General features: G+C 32.0%; 1 long non-coding RNA gene across 1 annotated transcript; it reads right to left on the reverse strand.

Annotated features, from left to right (window-relative positions):
* Positions 1–9,387: 9,387 nt before the first annotated feature.
* Positions 9,388–12,110, reverse strand: LOC145562954 (uncharacterized). Its single transcript, XR_014094476.1, has 4 exons — positions 11,919–12,110; positions 11,704–11,755; positions 11,384–11,499; positions 9,388–10,459 (listed from the first exon to the last, which is right to left on the reverse strand). It is a non-coding gene; the product is annotated as an uncharacterized LOC145562954 (long non-coding RNA).
* Between the last annotated feature and the right edge of the window lie 15,174 nt (positions 12,111–27,284).

Below are 27,284 nucleotides of genomic sequence, written 5' to 3' on the forward strand. Positions count from 1 at the left end.
TGTACTCAACACAGATTTGTTTACCTGTATTTGTACTATAATTTAATTATGAAATATTTGTACTATATTTTAATTATGCAATTATGTATTTGAAGAATTGGACAACAAATTAATTGCATATATTTAGGGTTTATGTTATCGAAAAAGATTTTCAATTTCCTGAATCATGAGTAATTTCAATTCAGATTATTATTGCTTTTTCCTTGTAGAAAGATAAGGAAATGATGAAAGAGATTCACAGCAAAGTGTCAAACATGGAGGTATCATTGGCTGCACTAATTACCGAAGTTGCTAGTATAAACAAATTTTTATCCAATAGTATCTCCAAGGTTCCAGAATCAATTGGTACCATTGCGAATCAACCACTTTTAAATCGTTCTAAGTCTCCTTTCCTAAGCCCTAATGGTGAGTTGATTGTTAGTACACGGGTCTCAACCACTAAGCGAAAGATATATGTGGATAACACTCTAGATGTGGATAACACTCTAGATGTGGAAAACTCTGTAGATGTGGAAAACTCTGCCGACAAAGAAGATGAACAAGCGAAAGGCTTCGATATTGATTCATTTAGCATTCGTAATATCCGTTTTAATGAGCCTCAATTTCCGCCGGGACTTGAAACACTAAAGGACCTTATTGAGAAGGAGGAAACACTGAAGGGCACAAAAGAAAAAGAGAAGGCGAAAAGCCCTGACATCAAATTGAAAACTCCAAAGGCAAAACCAACATCAAAGACTGGTAATAACAAATCAGATGACATGATTTCTTCAGATTCATATTCAGAGAAGAGGCCGCATAGGAGGCCAAGGACTAGGCCAATAAGTCAATTAATAGAGAACTCTGTGATTGTAGAAAAGGTAATCTTTAATTATTTTATTATTCATTACATTTATTAATTAGATTTTGGATTTGTGGTAATCATTCATTAATATTTTGGTCACTTCATTTAATAAAGGCTTCAGCGTCCTCAAAGCCCGAAAAAGGAAATAAGAGCAAATCAAAAGCACAAGTGGAAAAGGTAATACACTTGAATAATTCCTTACAATTAAATTTGTATACTGAGTTTTTTGTAACTCTTTATTGTAGCAACATACGCCTGTTCAAACATCAACGTTCTCTACCGAGAAGGAAAACCAAACTCTTGGAGAATTGGTAATCGTATTACCGTTATGTTTCTTATTTTTATATTCAACTCTATTTGATCCGAAAATGTGACATCATAGACAAAATTATATGCAGGCCGAGTTATCAAAATCAAAGAGGCAGAAGAAATGCATCACGAATGCAATTACCGGCGAGGTGATCTTGTATAAAATTAATTGTTTGTATAACAATGACTAAACACAGTATTGGTTAATGCATAATTAATTTATTACACTATGTTTCTATGGGTCATCGTTATCTAAATTACCACGCATAACACGCAGGGACCAAGAAATAAGGTTAAAGTACAAATTTGTGATGATAATGGTGATGTGAAACGGTATCAAGATCAGCATTCTCCAACTCCCCTATTTCTTGAATATGTATCACAACTAACATCCTTATAAAAACATATATGTATCATGGTTCACAAAGAACGGCATTCTGAAGAATTTTACTGTGCCAAAAATAAACCAATTATAAGGTTTACCATTGGTGAGTCTTGGTCTTTGTATCCAGATAGATTTTTATCTGATCAGGTATGCTATATCGTAATCTTCCAACCCTTTTTAGTTTAATGTACATAGACATGTTAACCTATTAAATTGCATTTGTTGTGGGTTTTTTTTTCTTTATATGCAGGTGATAAATGTGTACTTATATGATATGGTAATGGGATTAAATGACCTAACTAAGCTCATATTGCCGGCAATATTTCAGGTATTAACAATAGTTGATACTACACATGTCAATTTATTATGATTTATAAAAGTAGTATAATTACATGCTGCACCCAGACTATAGTAATGAGATCAGATGATCGGATCCCGCATATGATGAATCAATCGACTCTTAATTACTGTCACAAAGTGTTTGAACCCTTCATACCATGTGGAGATCTTGACAAGATTGAACAGGTTTGAGCTTTGTTTGTTTTGTTCAAATTTTCATATGTGTTTAATGATATGTGTGTCATAAAATGATGTATGTTCATCAGATATTCATCCCAGTGGTTACTGAATTAGGCGCACCTAATTGGTTCCTTCTAGTTTACAATGTCTTCGATAAAATGGTGCACATCGTTGATCCGCAACAGAATACTAATAGCCGATTCATTCTTTCTATGGATATGGTAATTAATTACGTGACTGTGTGTTAGCCTTATAAACACTTATAAACACTTTTTGTGTGATGATGATGGAACCTTTATACTGTGAATAGATGAAATATGCTAGCTTTGCTACGCGGAGAAATCCATTGGGTCGATTTTTCAAAGACTACAAAGTTATTTCACATGAAGTTCTAGATGTTCATCATGATGCTCAACCACATGGGTATATATTTCTAAGACCATACCATTAACATTTGCATGAACACGTTTAATTTATATTGCTAATTTAAATTATTTTCTCTCTCTCTTCAGGCCTAATTGTGGAATGTATGTCTTGAAGTACATCGAGTGTGGTGATATCAATGTCATGAAGGACATTACCTATATAGTATAATTGAAACTATATTACTTGTGAAAATTATACTATTGAATAATTGCAAAACATTTAACTCTCTTTTTTCTTGTGTCATTGAACATACTAGTGAAATGCGTGTTGAACGGTTAAAGTACCTGGCAAAGCTTCTTACCAGCGAGCATAATAATGGTGACAACATTAAGAGATTGTGTAGTGATTTTTCCGGTTGAGCGGTGCTAATTACATTGTTTAGCCTACGAACATGTTTTCATTTTTGGCAGGAATCAAGTCAAATTCGTGTTATGTTAATATTTTTCCTAAATGATCACATTCTAGCATTATCTAATCAATTTTTTTATATGGATATGAAATGTCTTATTTATAATTAAGACAATACCTGTGTTTTCTTTTTCTCTCCTTTGTTGTATCATGTAAAAACTTGCACTATATTTTTATATACATGGTACTATTGGGTAATGTCCTACTCGTAAACATGACAATACATATTTAAAATTAAAACTAAAAAACAGTAATACTTTCTTGTTTATTTGTATTCCCTTTGGTCATTTTTTTTAAGTTATAGGCACAATTAAAACCACAAAAGGAAACAAATAACACCAAGCCTGTGTGTGTGTTTTTTTTTTTTTTTTTTTTTTTTTTTTGGTTTTATAAAAAAAACTTGCACTACATTTTTATGTACATGGTACAATAAGGCAATGTACTAATAATAAACAGGACATTACAAATGTAAAATTAAAACAAAGAAATAGTCACCCCAAACCTTTTTTTTGGTTTTATTAATAAAAAATTGCACTACATTTTTATGTACATGTACGATTTGACAATGTCCTAATAATAAACATGACAATACAAATGTTAAATTAAAACAAAGAAATAGTCACCCCAATCTCTTTTTCTTTTTTTGGTTTTATCGATAAAAACCTGCACTACATTTTTATGTACATGAGACGATTGGGAAATGTCCTAATAATAAATAGGACAGTACAAATGTAAAATTAAAACAAAGAAATAATCACCCCAAGTCTGTGTTGTTTTTTATTTTTTATTTTTATTTATTTTTATTTTTATTTTTTTTGTTTTATCATGTAAAAACTTGCACTACATATATACGTGTACAATTGGGCAATGTCCTAATAATAAACAGGACAATACTAATGTAAAATAAAAACTAAGAAATAGACACCCCGAGATTTTTTTTTTTTTGTTTTATTAATAAAAACTTGCACTACATTTTTATGTACATGGTACAATTGGGCAATGTCCTAATAATAAGCAGGACAATACAAATATAAAATTAAAACAAAGAAACAGTCATGCTTTCTTGTTTACTTATATTCCCTTTCGTCATATTTTTTCTAGTAAATTAAAAATGCTAATATTTGGAAAGACTGTTATGAAAATTAATTAAAATTAAATTAATCAAAGTGACAATAAACCAAAAAATATAAACAAGTCTAAAGCATCAAACATAAGGGTTGTTTGATATAACAACATATACTGTTTCTACAAACATACTACTACTACATAATGGTTAATGCAAACCTATAAACATTTAAATCTTAACTTGTGCAAATAAAAACATAAACATGTCCATGACAGAAATAATAAAACATCAACTACTTTACATGTGTAATATCCAATATTGTGTTATGTTAAAACCAGTTCAATCTAAATAATCTTCATATAGCAGAGACCTCTGGACCATCACCACTTTGATCAGCTGCACTCTCAACAGGTTCATCACCTTGCTGACCAGGGCCTGTGCCAGTAGCAGATACATCATGATCACCAACATTTTCAGCAGGTTCATCAATTGCACTTCCAACTGGTGGCTCATCAGCTTCTTTTGCATTGCCACTCTTGTCCTCCTCCTCCTCTTTAGCTTCACCATCAATCACTGAGGCAGCGTTCTCAATCACAGCCTCTTTGACACTGGTGGATTCTTCTTGCACATCCACAAAATTTTGTGCTGCTTTAAAACCAACATCCACACCATCCTTAAATTCTTTGGGTTTTTTGGACATTTCAACATCAACATCACTTTTCGGGACATCTTCTTCAGCCACGGGAACATCGGTTTTTTCTGCCATACTTTCATCGTCGGCATGTGGCTCACGAACAGTGTGCATGTATGGATTTTCAACTGAAGATGACAGGCGTTGAATGACCAAGTTCAAGCTTTCTTGTTTTTCCTCGTCTTCACCCTCCTCCAAATCAGCATCTAGGTCTTCTTCAGCCTCTGTTTCAGATTTCTCCTTAGGCATTCCCTTCTTTTTCTTATTTGAAACCCCCACTTCAGATTCTTCAGTGTGGTCCGCTTTCTTGCCCTTTTTTTTTGGCTAACTTCCGCGGGGGTCCCAACAACTTTCTCTTTTTCTCCCTTTTGTTTTCCTTCAAAATCAATCTTCCTTTTCACAGTTCTTTGTTTGCCCTTAGTTTTTTTCTTTGGCACTTCCTCCTCTTTCTCTTCCACTAATTCTGTTTCCTCCTCATCTTCAACAGCCTCCTTGACTGCCTTCTGAGAAGGGAGGGCAGTATACATAAATATATAAAAATGCAAATAACATATTTGTGTAATGACTAACAGTAATATATGTTAATCCATATTTGCATAATATATACATGAATACCTCCTTTGCAGCTTTCTTCAACTTTTTTTTGGCCTTTAGGTTTTTCCTTTTGTATTTCCTTCTCCTCCTCTTCCTCTTGTTCTTCCTCAACATCTTCTTCAGCCTCCTTGGCTACTTTCTGAGAAAGGAGGGAAGTATACATCAAGTTATTAAATGATATATCACATATATATGTAATGACAAACAATAATATAGGTTACACCATATGTGCTTAATACATAAATAACATATATAACAGCACACAAATAACATATATATGTAATGACAGACACAAACATAGGTTATATCATTTATAAAAGACATATATAAAATATTTACCTGCACATCATTAGCATAAATATGTAATAACAAACTAGATAATAGGTTAAACCATATATAAAAAAGCAGCATTATATTTATACATCATACTTTAGTGATCATATACATACAAATAAATAATAATAATAAGGATAATTTGCCAATTACTACCGCAAGTTAATACCACTTTGTAAATTACTACCGCAAATTAAAAAAGTTGTGAATTACTACCGCAAAAAATTTTAAGATGTTGCGATTACTACCAAACCCCCATTAAACCCAACTATAACGTCATTATATCCCTTTAACCCGTGTTTGACCATGGTTAAGGGCTTTAACCAGCCCCCCCAAAAAAAGAAAATGGTTTAGGGATATAATGACGTCATGGTTAAGGGATTTAACCATGGGTTAAAGTGTAATGACGTCATAGTTAGGTTTAATGGGGGTTTAGTAGTAATCACAACATCTTAAAATTTTTTGCGGTAGTAATTCACAACTTTTTAAATTTGCGGTAGTAATTTACAAAGTAGTATTAACTTGCGGTGGTAATTGATAATTTTAAATAATAATAATATAATAATGGTGATTACCTCTTTCAAAGCTTTCTTCCCCTTTTTTTCTTTTTTCTGTCCTTCTCACTGTCAGATTCATTAGCAGAATCATCATCTCCAATGTCTTTTTCCTCCTCATAATCACTGTAATCCTCATCTTCTTCAATTTTTTTTTTACCCTTACTTTGTTTTTTTTTTTTTTTGCTTGCTTCATTGACATCACTATCACTGCGGCCTTCATGCAAGTCAGCCAAAAAGCTGCCCATCAACCTCCATATTTGGTTCATGGCAGCACCCCATCTACCAATCTTATCTTGAATGAGGTCAAATGCTTTCTCCACAACTTGAATATGTTCTGGTGGATGCTTTCCAACTATCATTGCCTTTTCTTTTCCAATCACCGACATCAGCTACAACACAAAATGTTATCAATTAATTGTAGGTAATAAAAAGATGGAAGATTACGCAACATAAAAAAAAAATACCATGTCACTTAACTTGTTTTGTATCCATCTTTTAACCCGTGAATTAACTCGTGCAAACTCTTCATATTTGCATCGGTCCAGTCCCTAATCCTAGGTAAGTCATATTTCCAGATGTTGTACAGTCCATCCCGAGGAGAATACTCACATAATATTGCCTAAACATGCATCAACAAACAATCTAATTCATACTGTCCTATACAATGTTTATGTAATAACAAACACGATAATAGGTTAACACATATTAAAGCATATAACATTAAAGTAGGATACCACACTTATGTGATCATACACTTACTATTTGGTCATTACTTAAGATACAATAAGAACATTGATCTTATACTTTGGCTGTGGTATTAATAATAACTAAAAGCACCTTTTGATAAAAATACCAATACAACTACAATAAAATAGTCAGTGTCATTAAATTACTGGTGATCATTCACATTCCCTGTCTAAAAAGCAGAGTACTGTAGTAGAGTCATGTTAAAGAATATGTAATCACACACATCAAATTAGACATAACCCATATAAACAAACAAACCTTATACCATTAAAAAGATTTTTTTGAACAGAGTTTGTGTTATGGTTTAGTAATCTTTTATACACTGAGTGGTCTATAACTATTAAAATGCATAACAAAATCTTTCTTCATAAACAATGTATCTTATATGGTTTTGTAATCATTTAAAGATTAATTGGTCAATATCTAATATTATGCAGCACAAAACAGTTTTTAATACTGTCTTTTTTGGTATTGTAATCACATATATAAACATTGGTCACTACCTAACAAAGCAGAACATTAACATACCATCATCAGCAGAGTATAACCACCCAAATGCAGAGGTGTATCTTAGGACTTGAAATCTTGTATGGCATTAGCCATACTATCCAGCACAAATTTTGCAAAATTCCAGTGACCTATACAGTTGTCTTCAACTACAGGATGAAGCCATTCGCTATGTGGCTTTTCCTCTAGGTTTGGACAGATTAAAGTTGTCATGACAAAAAGCGTAAACATTCGATCAAAGTTTGGATCGTCATGTGCAACTTTCCTTAACTCAGATGCCATTCCTTGTACTTTCAGCGTCATAAACCTATGTAATGCTTCATCTACGGCAGTCTTGTCATCTAACTCCGCGCTATCAATATCAAAACCATGGTCCTTAAACCCCAATAGGTACTCTACATGGTTAGGTGTGATTTCCAATCTTTCACCATATACTCCAAGAGTTCTTGTGGTCGGATCAAAGTGTTCAATGACCCACTTGCACATCGTTTTCCTAGTTGTTTCGGTGTTGTAATGTACAAGGAATCCAAATCCTATGGCCTTCAACTTCTCCTTCTTCTCTCTTGGTAAGCCTTTAACTAATGCAACAAATTCTTCAAGGTTACACATTGGCTCCCATGATACCCCTGTTTTTGTTGAACTTCTCACAAGGAAAGGTTTAAGTTTCTTATCCACTTGAGTAGGAAAAGCACTTGCACTTGGCTTTCTCTTTCGGGAAGACATGGTTATCCTTGTTTCTGTTTACAGAGAAATCAAGTTTATATTCAAACCAATACAATTCGAATTGAGTAACAGCAAGCGAAGGAAGAATCAAAAAATTCGAACAAAAACAATTAATTAAATTAGACAAATTAAAAAAATCATAATTCAGGTAATTTTACAATTAAACATTCGTGGAAAATAACATTCACATCCTTTACAATCAAGCCCATATACATATAAACTCATTACTTAATTTAAAAAAATTCAGCAACCCTAAAAAAATAAGAAAACCACCCAATTGAACTAATTGTAGTTCAAAATCACTACTAACATGATTTCGTAAGTGATAAAATGGTGCCAAAACAAGTAATTAAACCATCAATCAACAAATTAAAATCATGTATCGTATACCTAAAAACCCAATTAAGTTCCGAAAATAATACTTGACATTGTTTTTACTTAATTTTGGAAGTTGCAAATTTACATTCTATAGAATACATATGAATAGTCGAAAAAATATATACAAATAACATGAGTAACAACGATGATGGTTGAATGCTACTTACAATACTAACGTCGGTTAAAGTGCGAAAGAGTTGCCGTCGTTCTCGCCGCCGCCACCGTCACCGTTCGTTTCTCAAAATTTAAACAACAATGGTGAATGCTTATTGTTGAAGGAAACTAGAGAAAGAAAGAGTGAAATAGAGAGAGAAAGAGTGAAATAAAGAAAGTGGTGAATAGTAACCGCCAACCCACCCTTGGTATATGTATGAATTAAAAAATTGACGGTTGCACTAGTAGAAAAAGAGAGATGCGCACCGGTTCAAAATCGGCTTTGCACACCGGTTTTGAACCGGTGCTTATTTGAGGGGTGCCAAAAACATCAGTTTTTGGCACCGGTTCAAAACCGGTGTGAAAAATAGTTATTAGCACCGGTTAACCGGTGACAATAATGCGTACAATTTTTTTTAAAAAAAAAGTTATTTGCACCGGTTATTAACAGAACCGGTGCTAATAATGCCCAAAAAAAAATTTTTTTTTTTTTTGCTTTTTTTTCACCTATATAACAGCACACAGTTGTATATAATCATATTATACCTAAAACACATATCTTTTTATTAATAACTTGTAGTTTTACACTTTTCATCCAAATTTTTTTTAAAAAATTACAATATAGAATGACCAAAATAGTTGAACAGCAGTAGCTGTAGAGCAGAATAGCAGCAGGGATATAGCAGCATCTAGTCTGCAGACAAAGCACCTGGGCTCCAAGAGTCTTAGCCTTGTTTCCTCTAGTAGCACGGAGCTGAATGTGGAGAGCAATGATGCCAAGTTCCGATAATTCAAAGAACATATTCACAACATCAACAAGCAGTCAACGGGTATGTTAATTGTTATGTCCAAGCAGTATAATCAAAGGATACATTACAAGTGGGCTTCCTTTCCATTAACCAACTACCAACTCAATAAGAGAAACTATTTTTCTTCAAATAGTAAGAGGGTATATTGGTAAATAATCAACATACCCTCACTTGTTTCACATAAGGAACTAGAACTATAAACTCGCCAACATCCCTATCTCCAAGGGATCGAGATAAACAAAGGCTACCAGGCCAGCATTTCAACAGACCAATTTGTATATGCATTGAATAACATGCTCCAATTAGTAACAAAATAGAAAGAAAAAAAAAAAGTAAAGCTAAGGGCAAAATAATTAAAAATAAAATACACATAATGCATAAGATAAAATCTGGTGCACAACATGCTCCAGAATCCAGTACTTCATCCACTTACTTCACTGGAATTCCCTCTGAAGAAGAGGCATCCAAAGAGGGTTTTAATAAGCCTTAGGCATACACTCAACATATATTACTCAAGTTCAGAAACTAACTCAAGTTCAGAAGTACCCCCACTATTCATTTTTTACATAGGAACCTATTTTGGACAAAACTAGGACACTAACATCTTGCCAAATTACTTTATCCACAAAGACCTAACCTCTCAATTAAGTACCTAGGTTTTGGACCTACAAACTGCTGCATTTTAAGGCTTTAAGCTACAACAATGGTTACTTGTAAACCCATCATCACATTCATTGAAAATAAGTTGTCAGTTTATAGCTCCCGAATAGCCAAACACCTGTAATACCTTAAGGAGTCACTACAGGACAACTTACCTCATTTTTAGATACCAACTACGATTTATGCTTCAAGGAAATGGCTGAAAGTAGCTGCAAATTATGATGAGATCACACTGAGGCTAGATGAAAACAAGCAACCCAATAACTTTCTGAAAGCACTTTGCAAGATATAAGAGAAGAGAAGTTCTTCTTGAAAGCCGAAACCACATAAACCAAAGCAAGTAGTCTCGACACCTATCATTGTTAATTTAACAATTATTAACACCCAAAAAAAAGGCAAAAGCATCATAAAATAAACCAGCAAGATAAAATACATATCACAAAAAAATTCATTTTGCTACTTAAATGATCCCTTCAATAACAGCATTTCAATCTTGTAATTTAAGAGTTCCACTATATGAAATTTAAAATATGTATATCTAGTGTATTCGTAAGAAGAGTATGTGGTTGTCATGGAAGGATTGATAACTTTGACAAAGATACTTAACCCACAAAAGCAAGAAAGTGGAATGCCATTAGCCATTCCAAATAAAATTTGCCTTACTTCACAGACGGTAACAATGGAAACAATAATACAATGCAAATTCTCATGTTAGTTTAGATTAGTTGAAATAAAGAAACTTAAGTTGTTAAAGATGAAATAATATATTTACAAAGAAGTCCATAAATGGGAATCCAAGAGATAGACCAAACTTAATAAACCTTATCTAAACCCATCTGATCTTTATGAATCTATCTAAAACTGTTAAACATCAATTTGACTTTCTTAAAGGTGAAGTGGACAAGGCCATTCTACTGAGTAATATTTTGTACAACCTAGTAGTCCAGCACTCACTACTCTTTTACATGGTGTCATTAAACAAAGAAGGATATACATATATTGTTCAAGAAGCAGAGGACACACAAGAGGATGTATTTGTAATTGTACAATATACACCCTCCGTCCAAATTTAGTTTTCACATCAATAGTTCGAATTACGCCATCAATATGACAATTAATTCCGGACAGAGGAAGTACATGACCACCCTATTTCCCTACACAAGTAATGTAAACAAACACATATCTTATACAATTAGCTTCAAACAACATACAGGTAAAACACAAATTTCTCAAACAAATAATCAGAAAAATCAAGCTCAAATAGTTAAGAATTTTACATAGCCATTGAATTGCTGAGCAGTTGCTTCAACTTCTTCAACTGAGGATCGGATATGGTCACAATACTCACAAATCCAAACCCTCTGCTCCTTCCAGTCATTTTATCATATATAACCTGCATAAATTCAGAACAATTTTTTCTTATTAATGTTACCCAAATGACATATTCTACAAATTTTCAAAATAAAAAATTTAAACCAAAATTACATGCAAAACAACCCTAAAACCCCACATAATTAAACAAAAAAATCCCCATTAAATTACAATTAAAATTAATTCAACAAAAACCCATAAAATAAAATAGGAAGTTTGAAATTACCTCGACCATTTCAATAGTACCAACAGCACTAAACAACCCAGCAAGTTCAGCACTGTGAACATTAAAAGGAAGATTAAGCACTTACCACAAGCTTTCTCTCAATGATGACAATGGCTTAAAACGCAGCGAAACAAAAACCCTAAACGGCTGGAATGAAGCCCTAAAAAAGTAAATAAAAATCAGAAACCCTAGATTTTAAATCAAAGAGCACATACCTTCGTGAAGAGATGCACCACCACTACAAAGATCCGACGCCGGTGAAGAAATAGACCCATCACCATCATATCGTCGCCGCGATGGTTAGTGCGAGGGTAAATGAAATAGAGAAATAGAGAGATGAGAGTAGAGTGAATGCGAGGTGGGATGGATGATAGACAGAGAGTTGAAAGGAGAGTGCGGCGGCGAGGTGGAATGGACGACGAAATCGAGGAGAGGGGAGAAAAAAGAGAGAGAGAGAGAGAGCGTGAGGAAAGAGCTGAGAAAGAAAACGCAGCAAGAGAAAGAAAAGAGAGGTGCCGGTTTTTTTTAAATTATTTGCCACCGGTTCAAACCGGTGCCATTTCACCAATTTGGCAACGGTTTGATTTGAACCGGTGGCATTTCTTTTATGCTAAACCCACCTAATTTTTTTGCTACCGGTTTTTAAGAATCGGTGCCATTAACTCGGTGCCCATTTGTGTTTTTCTACTAGTGTTGTAATTTAATTTTTGGTTTAAATTTTTTTTGTTTTTTTGTTTTTTTGTTTTTTTTTTTTAATTTAAAAAATTATTACTCCAAAAAGCCTTTAACTATGGTAATGTTTTATTTGCAAATGAATATGACTATATTAGTATTTTTTAATATAATATGTATACTTTCCTTTAAAAAAACAAAGATATTATGTTATTGCTATTTATATGATTTTTTTTTTTTTAGAAATTAGATAATTTGGAATATTTTAAATAAAATTGTGTGTTTATCCAACATCAAATTAAAGATTCTGTACTATCTTTTGCTGTATGGAATAATATATTTTATAATTATTATCTTATTTACTTAACTATTATTGTTCGTTTATGCTGAGAGCAATTCCTATATAACATACTGTTTTGAAATTTGAAGCTTAAACTAAAATATTAAACAAGAACATCGTGTTACATTGTTTTGTAATTTAAGCTTTTAAGCTCATAATGGATTTTTTCTTAGAAGACGGCGTGTCTGATATGGATGAAACTCCTATATAGCGAGTCGATGATAGCGTATGTGATTCGAAGGTATGTGTTATTAAATGTATTGCTTAATTTATATATTATTTTTCTAACAGAAAAAACTTTTCACATCAAAACTGTATGTATAGGCCATGTACTAACATCTAGTTTATTGTAATTGCTTTGATAATCTTTCCACAAGACAAATAATCAAGAGATATCCGAGAATGAGGATGCGATTATTGAAATACAAGAACTTAAGGTATTACTCAGAAACTACCAAAACGGAATTGACCTATAATCACATTGGTCATTACTTTTCCTTTTAATAGACTATGTACAATGAGACATCACAATCTTACATTAGATACATTACCTATATTATGTAGGATACTAACAATGGGGATGATAGCAATGGAGATGATGACAATGGAGATGATGACAATGGAGATGATGACAATGGAGATGATGACAGTGGAGATGGTGACGATGGAGATGAAAATAACGATGGAGACGATGACATAAACGACACAGAAATCAAATATGAGATACCAAAATCGTTTAGAGGTTTAGAAGTATGGGAAGAAATTGGCAAGAGATTAGAGGATTTTACATTGGAAGACATGCAACAATTATCGTTCAAAGATCTTCAAACATGCTTTGATTTTTACAAGATGTATGCCAAGTGCAAGGGTTTTGGAATACGCCGTAAGCATACAAGACTAAGCAAAATTGATGGACATCCGACCTCACAAATTATTTGGTGCAATAGGCAAGGTTTTCGAGAAGCAAAACACCTTCTCAGACCTGATAGGCACTACTACAAATATGGGAAAAGGGATCTATCTAAAGAGACCTGTTACAAGACTTAACAGGTCTCTTTGGTCAAAGAGACATGTTGTTATTGATAACAGGTCTCTAAAGAGCGATTTGTTGGCGGGAAAAAAAACAAAGAGACCTGTTGTTAGTGTTAACAAGTCTCTTTGTTTTTATTATTTTTTTTAATCTTAAAATTATTTATGATTACTTATATCCTAGTATTACGTGTACACTAGTATCAAATAACTAAGAAGCAAAAAAGAAATATTGAGTAATTTTTTTTTATTATTAAAAAAAAAAAGTTAAGACTACTTCACGTGTACTACTAACTTGAGGAAATGTATACTATACTAACCCGTGTACTACTAACTTGAGGAAATTTATACTATACTAATAACTTAGAGTTTTAGACTAACACATCCTCATAAAAAAAATAAAAAATTAAATTAAGGGGTTAAAAGGGGTTTCTAGACTTTCTACTTAGTAGTAGCAGTTCATAGTTTCATCTTCTTCCTCCAATAATCCAAACCCTTGAAATTCCATGGCTTCCTTCCCAAGTTTTTCACTACCTAATTAGAGGCGATCGTTTTCAAGATTGTGTTCACCATCATCTACTTTGTAAGGCCTTCACTATCGTGAAGTTTACAAAGTCGCCACCATCTGAAGCGTACTCGGGCCACGACTATCAACCACTCCGTTTGTTCAGGTGATTGTACGAGGTAAGCCGTTCGATTTTCGGGCCACGTCTCCCAACCACAATTTCGTTCTTCTTTCATTGTTAACTATCAATTAATGATAAAGATTGTTCAATTTTCAGCCATAATAATACAAGAAATTGCACTACTTTGATCGATTTCCCGCCACAACCAGAAACCCCTTATTATTTTTGAGGTATTTTTCATTCATGTTCCTTACCCAGACAAATAATTGATACTAAGGTTAAAATTGATTTCTTAATTAAACCTATACTACTCACTAGCTTCAATTTTTATATGTTGTATATATATACTAATTTGTCTTGCTTTTGAAGTCTATTGTACTGTAAATGGATTTTATGTTTCTTTTTATTATTCTCTAATTGAATTCAATGTTCTAAATTGATATGATATTTAAATTAAGATGATTCATGTTTAGTTTATAGGTGTAAAAATTCTGCTTGCATATATGGTGGTTGTTTGGGTTATGGTTTCAAATTTGATTTTCCCGTGAAAAGTACGGTTTTGTCGTATTTCGGTTGATAAAAATATTTTGTTTAATCTAGTAAAATATTTGTTGTATTCTCTAATTTAATATCTTTGTCACCCCCTTACATACATTACAAGGATGCTACTATTTTTATGTTCACTGCCACATATCTCTTTTTGTTGTTCCTCATATGAATCTTTTTATTGTAGGAATGCAATTAATCTGAAACATTAGTGTCTTTATTATATTTTGTATTCACCTAGTCATTTAGGATTTACACATTATTCGGTTAAATATATTGATACTAATAGTAATTAACATAGTGTATGCGGAGAACTCTAAGGAAATGCCACTGAATTTTTGTTTTTAAGTGATAAGTGAGTATGCATTCACTAGAGAGATTTATTAAACAAATTCGAGTTAGGTTAGAGTGATAAGGACCCAAGACTTACATGTACATATATGTGAAGACATTATCGCTTTAGAAAATATTATGATTATTATGAATTAGTCTTGAATTTCTATTGGTGCATATATAATGGATCGAAGTTGGATATCAACAAAACAATTGGGTGACCCATAATATCAAGCAGGTGTTAGAGAGTTCATTAATTTTGCAGTTACTAATAGTGGAGGTCATCCCAAGCTACCATGTCCTTGTTATATGTGCCACAATTTGCTATATAAGAGGCCTGACGAAATACTTAATCACTTGAGTAAGTGGGCATTTGATAAAACATATACGAATTGGATTTGGCATGGAGAATGTAGGGAAACACCTCTTGTTAGTAATGTAGAGGGTTGTGTGTGTGAAGGTGATAGAATAAATGAGGCTGATAATTTGGAAGATTTTGTTGCATTTAGTGAAGGATAACTTTGATGATAATCCTACCATGTTTGAGAGCATTTTAAATGACTCTGAAAAGCCTTTATATGACGGTTGCACTAAGTATACTAGATTGTCTGCGATAATCAAGTTATACAACTTGAAGGCAGGACATGGTTGGATTGATACAGGCTTCAGCATGCTACTAGAAGTTGTCAAAGACATGCTTCCAGAAGACAATGTCCTTCCATCTGGTACTTATGAGGCAAAAAAGAGTTTAAGCTCTATGGGTTTACCTTACGAGAAAATCCATGCGTGTCCTAACAATTGCATGTTGTATTGAAATGAAAATGAATCTTTACAGAGCTGCTCAATTTGTAATGCCTCGTGTTATAAGAAAGATGATGGCACAGTCCCAGCTAAGGTATTATGCCTCAGTTCACAATTACAGAAGATATTGTGCCGACTTCTCTCTTGCCATGTCCTAATGATGAACTAGTCTGTGTTTGTCATGCAAAGAAAAGCTACACACCTTGGCCGATTAACTTGATTTTTCCAAGAAAGGTATGAAATTTAATTAATGATTGGTATATGTTTGCATTGTAATATTTTTTAGCATGTGTTATCAATGGGCATTTTGTTATGTATGCGAATTCTTTTAAAAAATTAGCTTAATCCAACCACATATCTAGGAAATGTCACAACATATATAGTGCTTAAAATTTTTCCATATATATATATATATATATATATATATATATATATATATATATATATATGTTATAATGTCTCTTATTCATCATGCTATAGACCATTACTCACCAAGAAAAAGTGTTAAATATAACAACATCATCTCCACATTCAACATCATCTCAAGTGGCTACGACTCTTAAGTACGTTATCACCGAAAAGGATCGTGAGATGGTGACTTCCACATGGTTACGTGTGTTAAATACTCATGCTATGGTATTGAAAAAAAGGGGTGTGACACTCTCCATACCAATTCCAAAATGCATGTTTCTTAATGAAGACGTGGGTGTGACGCTTGACTACGAGGACTTGTTAGATTGGTGTTTTAAAAGAGAGGTTGGAGAATCCGAAATGAATGTTTTCATAAAGTGAGTGTCTTTTTTTACCAATTATTTCTTTACTCTTGAATTTATTTGTGTATAAACTTCAACATATACAACTTTTGATGAGGCAAGGTACTTGGAAGGTCATTGTCAGAATGAAGGTGTCTCGGGTATGTATGGATTCTGTGACACACATGTTTTATCTCCAATGACACCAACTACAGATGAGGAGGTTCGATCCAACTATCTTTCTCGTGTTTTTGGATGCAACGAGGGAAAGAATGGCAATCAACTCTTCTTTGCTCCTTATAATGACAAGTAAGTGTACGTAGTATGCATATTCTATACAATTACTATTCAATACTATTCACCATTGATTTTGCTAATATAATCACTATCATTATGTGTAGTATGCATTGGAGGTTAGCTGTTATTAGTCCCTGGAATTGACTAGTGTGCTGGTTAGATCCGACTGGGGAAGAAAATGAGATCAATGAGTTTGCTAAAAAGATCATAAATGAGTACGAGTTAGAGTAATTATCCAACATTTTTGTTTTTGCATTATATATGCTCTATTATTAATTATTCAATTCATTGTTTTTGTCAAACAATGTCACAATTCTATAGGGGATTAAAAAAATTCAGCATGGTCCATCGAAAGGACATCAAGAAGATAAAAAAGAATCCATATATTGAGTGGAAGCAACCTAAGGTACGTCATTTTAGTTTATACTCTTGATATTAAAAGAATAATGTGTCATTTAAATGCTTGTGTTATTTTAATGCCAAATTTTCATGCATTTATAATTTGAATGTCTTTTTTAACAGTGTCCTCGACAACCTCAATACTCCAAAGTTTGTGAATACTATGTTTGTCGCTATATGCTTGAGATTATACAGAAAAAGGGTATTGTGGGTTCCTGATAAGGTATGTTTATTAATCTGATTTATGCACACAAGTCGACCCTAGTTACTAAAATCAATATCATTTATGCATAATAAATTTTATAATAGGGTTCTAGATATTTTTAAACTTAATTTGACAAAGTGAAGGTCGTTCAGGGCTTATTTGAACAACGCGGGTGAAAATTACCCTCAAATGACTCATTTTAATCCTACCATTGCATATTTCAACCCATATCATTATATTCATTTGTTTGTATGTGTAATTATTTTTTAATATAGTTATAATATAGCATCATCTTCCATTATGAATGAGTTATGACCATATACGACGATTTATTGTTTATCTTGCAGTTTTTTCAAGCGGACCCCTGTACATATTCAACTGAAAATATTGATGAAATTAGAGACTTGTGGGCTAAGTATGTTCTAGAGCTTGAACAAGATGACGTTAATGAAGGAAATGAAGATGGTTCAGACATTGCGTGAGTTTAGTTTGTCCATTACTTTTGGGAAAAGTATTGCAAATTTTAGAATTTTTTGTATAAAACTTTTGGAGGAAATCTAAGATGGCATGAAAATTAAAAGAGTTTGGTTTATATTTTTGGGAATTGAATACTAGATTTTGTTTTGCAGATGTTGATGTATAGTATTTTTGGAGTTATATAGTAATTAATGGATATTTGTAAAAGTGTTTATCAACTTTTATATTATTATATGCTTCATGAATATTATAAAATTATGGAGTAATGTATATGATGTGCATATAAATAGCAGGTGAAAAATATAGGTACATATGTCCTACAGGTGCCATACAGAAACAAATACAGCTCATATACCGTACAAGAACAAACACTATAATTTAATTTTTGGCAGAAAAAAAAAATAAAAATAACAAAGAGACATGTTGTCGTTACTAACAGGTCTCTTAAATAACAACTATGAAACCTGTTGGCCATGGTAACAGGTCTCTTTGCTTTCTGAAATTTAAAAAATAATCACACACAAAGAGACCTGTTGTCTTACTTCTTAGGTCTCTTATTAATACCAAAGAGACCTGTTCTATTAACTAGGTCTCTTAACCAAAGAGACCTGTGAGCTAGAGACCTCCTAAGAAGAGGTCTCTTATGTCTATTTAAACAGGTCTCTAAGGCATATTTTGTAGTAGTGAGGAAGCGTAAGGAAAAACCAATAACTCGATGCGGTTGTAAAGCAATGATTAATTAAGTGGGATCACCAAAAGGATTCATGGTATGTGAAAAATTTTGTATCTGAACATAACCATGACCTAATTCCCATGAACCAGGTCTATTTTGAAAGGTCGGTAATTAATTCTATTCACAACAAATTTAAAACATATACGATTTATCGAGTATCAATTGTAATTGTTTCTTTTGAATTGGAAAATACAGGACATTTCGAGACGTGACCAAAGCTGATCAGATTTATATGAAGTCTCTAATTGATTCTGGAGTGAAGCCATCTATCACTATGAGAAATATTTCTCGTAATGCCGGAGGTATACGTGGTGTAGGTTTCTTAGTGAAAGACCTGTATAATACTTGTGAGAAGTTCAAAAAAGAAGAGATAAAAGACGGCGATACCGAAACTGTCTTGGCATACTTACTTGGAAAAACAGCTTCGGACCCAAACTTTTTTCTGAGATTTAAACGACATCCAGTTACAGGGATAGATAAAATGTTTTGGTGTGATGGGATAAGCCAAGGGGATTACAAGGCTTTCGGGTCGGTAATTGCGTTTGATACGACTTATAAAGTCAACGCACACCATAAACCTTTTGTTGTTATTGTTGGTGTGAATCACCACAGAAAGACGGTGCCATTCGCTGTTGCTCTTGTTGCAAACGAATCAACAGAGACCTACATATGGGTGTTAAAACAATTACTTGAGGCAGGTGGCGGTGTCGCTCCCCATACTATTGTTACAGACGGGGACAAGGCCATGTCAAAAGCAATTGTGGAGGTGTTCCCAAACGCTCATCACAGACTATGTCTTTGGCATCTAATAATGCGTAATATTAAGGGCCACACAAATAGACGGTTTTGCAATGGGTTCATGAAATGCATGGATGGAGCTCGGACACCAACTGAGTTTGAGGAGGCGTGGGAAGATTTAATGAAAGCATACCCTAAAGTCAGAGATAAAAAGTGGGCAAAAGATTTGTACAGTAACAAAACCAAATGGGCTGAGGCTTTCATGGTTGGACAATTTTATGCAGGTAAGTGTATTGAAATTTATATGTAATCCGTAGACCCATGATAGGTTATAGCCTATATATGAATGAAAGTCTTATGTCACGTGAGGAGATAATCAGATATAACATGTTTTACCTAATATTAACAGGGGTCATTACCTATATAATGAATAGATAGTTAACTTTTTTGTTGTGGTCATGTTTAACGATAATTGGTCATTACCTAACTCATGGTAAATGTATTCAGATGTTAAAATCATTCTACAGGTTTTACATAATATCTAATATGGACATTACCTATATGTTGTCTATGCAGGTATGAGAAGCACCCAAAGATGTGAGTCCATGAATAGCACATTTAAAACGGTAATAACATCCAAAATAATGTTGTACCGGTTTGTTGAGCTATATGATCAAGATCTTGAACTTATCCGGTTTGAAGAAGATAAAGATGATTACACATCCACACATAAGTTTCCTGTTGTTGGTGGTGTCTTGACCGAAATAAAAACCCAAGATGCGCGAACATATACAAGGAACGCTTACAATTTGTTTTGCAAGGAGCTTGGTTTTGAATCAAGGCACATCGTGACTAAAATAGAGGAAGACGATATGCATGTTGATGGGGCTTCTGTTACCTTTTGGTTAAATGACTGTGTGATGAAAGAGTGTAGGTACGTTGTCTGTTTCAACAAGAAACTACAACAAATGGTATGTTGTTGTATGAAGCTTGAGTCCATAGGCATTCCATGTCGACATATGTTTGCATGCATGAAACATTATGGAATAGTTGAGCTACCAGTGGGTGTAATACTTCAAAGATGGACAATTAGAGCAAAGCTGCATCTTCCTAATAATTACAAGCAAATTCAACTTAAGAAGACAAACGATCAGTCAGCATCAAATGGTCGTTTTGCATTTCTAAGTGCATTGAGCAACCAGCTTGTTAGAATGGTGTCTACCTCTTATGATCGATCCATATGGCTAAAGGACAAACTGGCGAAGATGATTTTGGAAGTTGAGAAGGAGAAAACATTCCCTAACAAAAAGGACATTAATTTTAAACAAAATTTTGTAAAAAAAAGGGATGGGGAAGACCCAAACGTATGTTCGATGAAGTTGAACCCATCGATGACAAAACGTACGGTTTGGATGGACAACCTGTAGGTGAGGAGGGTAATGACATAGATGAACAGGTTCCTAATATTAATGTCACTGCGCAAACTGACCATCCTAATGTTATTAAACGGGGTGGTTTTGTTGACCTCTTAATACGGTTAATGCCAAGGACATATCAACCTGGTGATGTTGCAAGAGCTACAGATAGTTATGAGGTTAGCATATTCGCGAGAATGCACACCATTTTCGATTGGGATCCTAATGTCGGCTATTAGAGATATTATCTTTTAACCTATTTGATAGGTAGTGTCCTACAGTTTGATTAGGGATTACCAAGTTTATTATTAATGTTACAAAACATTCGACTGTTCAATAAAATTGTTTTAAGTATTGTCAATCTATATGATATGTATTGACCTATTGTTAACTTCTTGCTTACCTGTTTATCTTCCTTCCAAATGTTTAATTTTCAGTCCACTTTCGAAATTTTGAAAACATAATTACCAGCACATAAATTATCCCAAATTCACGAGTATAATTATTCTCTAAAATTTGTCCAAAAGTAACACGTGTACATAAATAAATCACTGTTAGCTGTAAGATGGTGTTACCATGTAATATTTCTTGAATTACTATTTTGAATTTTATATCGTTTCAGTTTTGGTAATCTAAAAATATCCAATCTTGTGTAATTTTATATAATACCTTTGACTGTAGTGTGTATCTTAGAATATATGATATGATTATCTTATATTAGGTTTGTTGTATATATCTTTAAATTAGTTAAGTATATATTTCTATGTATATCTTTGCGTTGTAAGTTCCCTTGATTGTAGGCTACAATTTGGCTATAGTTTGACTTGTAACTTGAATATATATTCCTTGTACATTGTTAGTTTAATTATAATAAATAATTAACAAAAATAATATAACTGTTATCTTAATTATAGTAAATAAAATGTAATTTTTGAAACTTATTTTTCCAAATTGATAATGTACCCCTTTATAATCGCCTAATATATGCATCATGTAGAAACATAAGCAATAATATTAATATTAATTGTATTTTTAAGTAAAAAAAATCTTAACTTAAAACTGTTTATTCTTGTGTTTTTTTTAATTTATTAAATTAGAATAAATATTTATGCGAATAGATATCAAAGTTTATTGATTTTGTTTAAAACAAGTATTAACTCAATTAAACAGGTACTAACCTATATAAATATATATATCAAAACCAACAAATTAAGGAAATTAGGATACTATATATTATTGAATAAAAAAAAGTACATCTGTGATAGCCGTAAACCCTAATGGTTTAACCCGATATTATTTTAAGGTTTAATTAAAAAACAATAAACTAAAAAATGTGAACTAAAAAATTGAAAACATCTAATCCTCCAACGTAAGATCAACAAAATCAATAAATTTTGTTATTTTGGGTACTTTCTCAGGACGCTTAGTAAAGGCAGTTGGCGTCCATATTTCTTCATTTGAAACCATATCATAAAGGGTTTCCGCGACCTCAAGTACACGCTTTCCATTTACGTTTAATGGCAACTTTTTGAACATAAATTTCTCTTTATAATAAGAGTTACGCTTGAGCCGAAATATATTTTTAAGAAACTCTGCCTGACCTTCAATCAAAGGCTTAATCTGTGTTACACCACATGCTATGATTAGTCTTTTCATAAATATACGAAATTGGATATAATCTCGAGCTTGACTCACATCATCACCAAGTATCCCGGGAGGATGTTCACCATCCGGGTTGTCATCATATGGCATTCCATTATCCATACGATACACTGAAACTTCATCGCGAAATATCATTTCAATCGTAGGTAATTGCCCACAGTCATACAAGATGTCGCTAACTTTTTTTTCCCCAATAGTGTAAAGTAAGTGTGAAATAAATATACTAAAGTGAATAATGTCAAACAAATGATCAAAGACTGCTTCTGGATTTGGAGGCATTTCTGTAGAAACCGAAATTATAAAGATAAAGGTTTTGATGATTCAAAGAGAAAGCAATTGCATATGAATAAATATGGTTATGTAATTTTGTGTCGTGCCCTTAACACGTATTTATATAGTTATTATGGCGCCAAAATATATCAATTTTCCCACCAAAATCTGGGTCCATAATGTGTGCACTGACTTCCCTCAAATATATTAATTTATTTTTAAAAAATTATACGTCTATGAAATAAATAATAATAAATAGTTAATATTATGTCATGTCATATAATGTATTTGGTGATTATATATATAGGTTTAGTCTGCTGATTACGAAATATCATACATTCAATTTCAATAATAACAAAATTAGATATTAACGTATTGGTATTGACATACACTATAGTCTTCTACTACAGTTTGACTGTCTCATCCTTGTTAAACGTAAGATAAATCATATTGATAAGAGTTATTGGAAAATGATAAATTTTGGTAATATCTTATAGTCAAACCTTTTTTAGTTAATCAAATTTATATTATATCTATTTATTGAAAAATTTGTAAAGTAAATAAATTTGAAGGTCCACAAGATAACATTCTAAAATATTTAAATAAAATATATTTTATATCTATTTATACATTTTCACATGATTTTAAATAGGAAGTTGTTGACAAATTAATAAAAATAGAAGTTTTTTTTTAATTTTTATTTTTGTTAAAAATAAAAGGAAAATTAAAACCACTAATGCATATTAAGTAGTAATTACTTAGTACATTAAAATATTTGACGTGCTTACAATAAAACCAGTTTAAAAAAAAAACAATAATAAAGTGAGTAAGAACTAAAAAATTTATAAATACATAATAGGTGTTGTCATAAATTGTGTTCGGCGATTGCATATATGGGTTTATTCTGCTAATTTCAAAGTACAGCATATTCAATTTCAAAATTAACAAAATTAGATTATATGCAGGCATGTCTGACATTTTGTATTCTATATATGGACATTACATGTTGGTTTTAACTGGTGTTTATATTATAGGTGTACGATTTTTATACGAGTTTTTACGCATTTTACAAATTAATAATCTATATCTAATCAACAGGTAATATCAAAGTATTGGTATTGACCTACACTACAGTCTTGTTCTACATATTGCCTTTCGCATCCTTGTTAAACGTAAAACAATTCATATTCATAGGGTTTTTTTTTTGATTTTTTTTTAAATAGACACATCTTGTTAAAATTAAAAAAAATATATAAAAAAAATTGACATTGATAGAGGTTATAGGTAAACGATCAATTTCAGCAATTTTTGGATGGGAAGAATAAATTTTCGGCATATCTTGAAGTCAAACATTTAATTTTAATAAAATACATATTATAACTATTTATAATGAGATAAATATAAGTAAAAAAACTTTGAATTTTAAAAAGGGTATTATTCGAAATTAATTAAGTCAAACATATTCATAATACATGTTCACACGATAGGAAGTTTAATTTTAAAATTTTTATTTTCTATTTTTGGTAAAATAAACTAGATCATGTCATTATTCTAGGCACTTCGTGTGGATTATGTAGGATATGGTGGTATCACGAAATGATATTTTTGGATTTAAATTACAATTAAATTTATTTTATTTTTTCCCTTTTTGGGGGGAGGGGGGTTTAATTTAAAAAAAGAAAGGATAAAATATGTTAAATTTCTAATTCAATAATGACACATGTTCACATTATAAATCAATAGTGAAATAAGGAGTATCAAAAGTATGGCTACAATTAATGTCGTATTTACATACCATAAAAAGGAAAACACAATATTATATATTAATATTAGTAATTACCATTCATGACAATACTCATTACATAGAAATTGATCAACACAACTACATTAAATATTAATATATTTAGAAGGTTTAAAACAACTAATACATACTAATAACTAAAATATTAAAATTTTTGACGTAGACGGCGCAAAGTCATAAATCGATAGAAATCCGGCTTAGGCCTCTTGATTTGGTATTCATTGGGGTTGTCTTTAAACCAAGTCCATTTCCTACACACACTAGAATCATTCACAAAGAATGGTATAGCCCTCCCCCATTCACGACAGACAAGCATTGCTTGCGCAAGCCATTTTTCACTCATTTTTGACCAAATTAACTCCATAACGGTCTTCACTCCGCCTACACAAGGGTTTTTTGGATCCTCAGGTACGACATCATGAAATGTGCACAATTGAAAGTACAAAGCTTTTGACAACGGAGGAACAGACCACTTGGGGTCCCTCATTTTATCTTCCGCTATATTCTGTAAACAGTTGCACTCCCTAGTGTCCGTTTGTCCTTGTTGTTCATCAATGATCCTCTGTCTTTTTAACTGCCACTCATCATAGTTAGAAACATCATGTGTCTTTTGTTTCTTGTTAGAAGATGTGTTGCATCCATCATTGTCTAATGGTCTTTTGCCTTCACTACGCACACCCTGTCAATCAAATTTCAATCTAAATCAACAATTAATTCAACAAATGTAATAACAAAAATCCAGTTATGACAATACATATTGGGGATCAAAACATGAAATTATTTTCCCTACAAACAGAAACTTAAAGCGTTCAATATATCATAAACTACTTATTCAAATAATGTCGTATTAAAGAATAGTGTAATAAAACTAAATGCAACTGGACAATAGAGGATGTAACTATATGATCTATATTACCATATGCTTTAGGAAAAGCATCAAATAAAATAAATGCATGTAATGAACATTATAAGAAGTCATTATATGATCTTCAGTTATAAATGCTTTAGGAAATGAACCAAACATAGAAAATGCATCATATACAATATTAACAAAAACTAAGATACTATTACTATATTTAAGTAGATTTGTATATGTTAGGATAGTCTAAATAATTTTACATAATCAAAGAAAATCCTATCACTTACATTGTTTTGCTCCTCCTCAATTTTGTCTGAACTACTCTCGTTCATCTCCATTGTGTCTAAATTAATGTGTGTGTTTTGTTTAAATGTATTTGCAAGGACAATAAAATGATTTATATAGAATCTATAACCGTTTTCTTTTTTTGTTTTTTTTTTTTATTTTTTTATTAGTGGTGTTTCATTGTAACCGGTTTTTTTTTTTTTTTTTTTTTGCTAAGAACATAAAATTTCAGTTTTTTTTTTTTTATAAATTTTTCCTTTTTATTTTTAAAAGTAGAACATGGGGGGAACGTGTGTTCAATTTATTTTTTTTATTTAATCATCAGTTAGTTTATATGTAATGAAAATAATTAATTAATTATGGACGTGTTTTTCTGTCAAAAAAAAGGTTGAACTTGTGTAAACCAATAAAACTGTTAGTTGTTTTTTATTTTTATTTTTATGTTTTTTTTCAAGGGGTAACGAAATTTATGTTGATTAAAATTCTGTGTAAATCCACTAAACATAAATACATACCATATTATGTGCCTATAATTATGGTATATACATATTCACCACTATCTCTCATACGATTGTGTTTATCTATTTCCATTTTTAAAATCGTGTCAAGATATGTCAATACATATATAACTCAGTAAAAAGAATAATCTCCTATACATGTATATATCAAAACCAAAACAATTAGTAAATAAGGTAATTATTTATTATTCAATATAATAATAACTCCAACCTCAAAAAAAAAAAAAAAAAAAAAATCGACAACCCTAATGGCCTGGTTACTAAATGATAAAAACATATTAAGAAGATAATAATAAAAGTGTTTCTTAATAAAAAAAAAGGATCTAATCATCCGACGTAAGATCAATAAAATCAATAAATATGGTTATCTTGGGAACTTTTTCAGTACGTTTGGTGAACCAATTTGGAGTCCATGTTTCTTCATTCAAAACAATATCATAAAGCGTCTCCGCAATCTCAAGAACACGCTTTCCATTCTCATTCAAAGGCAACTTGTTGAACATGTATTGCTCTTTGTAGTAGGAGTTCAGCTCGAGCCGAAAGATGTTTTTAAGAAACTCTGACACGGTTACATCATCAATCAAAGACTCGGCTTGTGTTACACCACAAACGATGATTAATCTTTTCATAAATATCCGTAATTCAATTAAATCTTTTGCATGACTTACATCATCACCTAAAATTCCAGGAAGAGGCCCATCATCTAGGTTTTCATCAAAGGGCAACCCGTTATCCCAACGATACACCGTAACTTCATCGGCAAAAATCAATTCAATCGTAGGTAATTGCCCACATGCTTGCAATATCTCAGATACCTTTTTTT

Source organism: Chenopodium album, chromosome 1 (assembly GCF_948465745.1).
Source record: "Chenopodium album chromosome 1, dcCheAlbu1.1, whole genome shotgun sequence".
NCBI lineage: Eukaryota > Viridiplantae > Streptophyta > Magnoliopsida > Caryophyllales > Amaranthaceae > Chenopodium > Chenopodium album.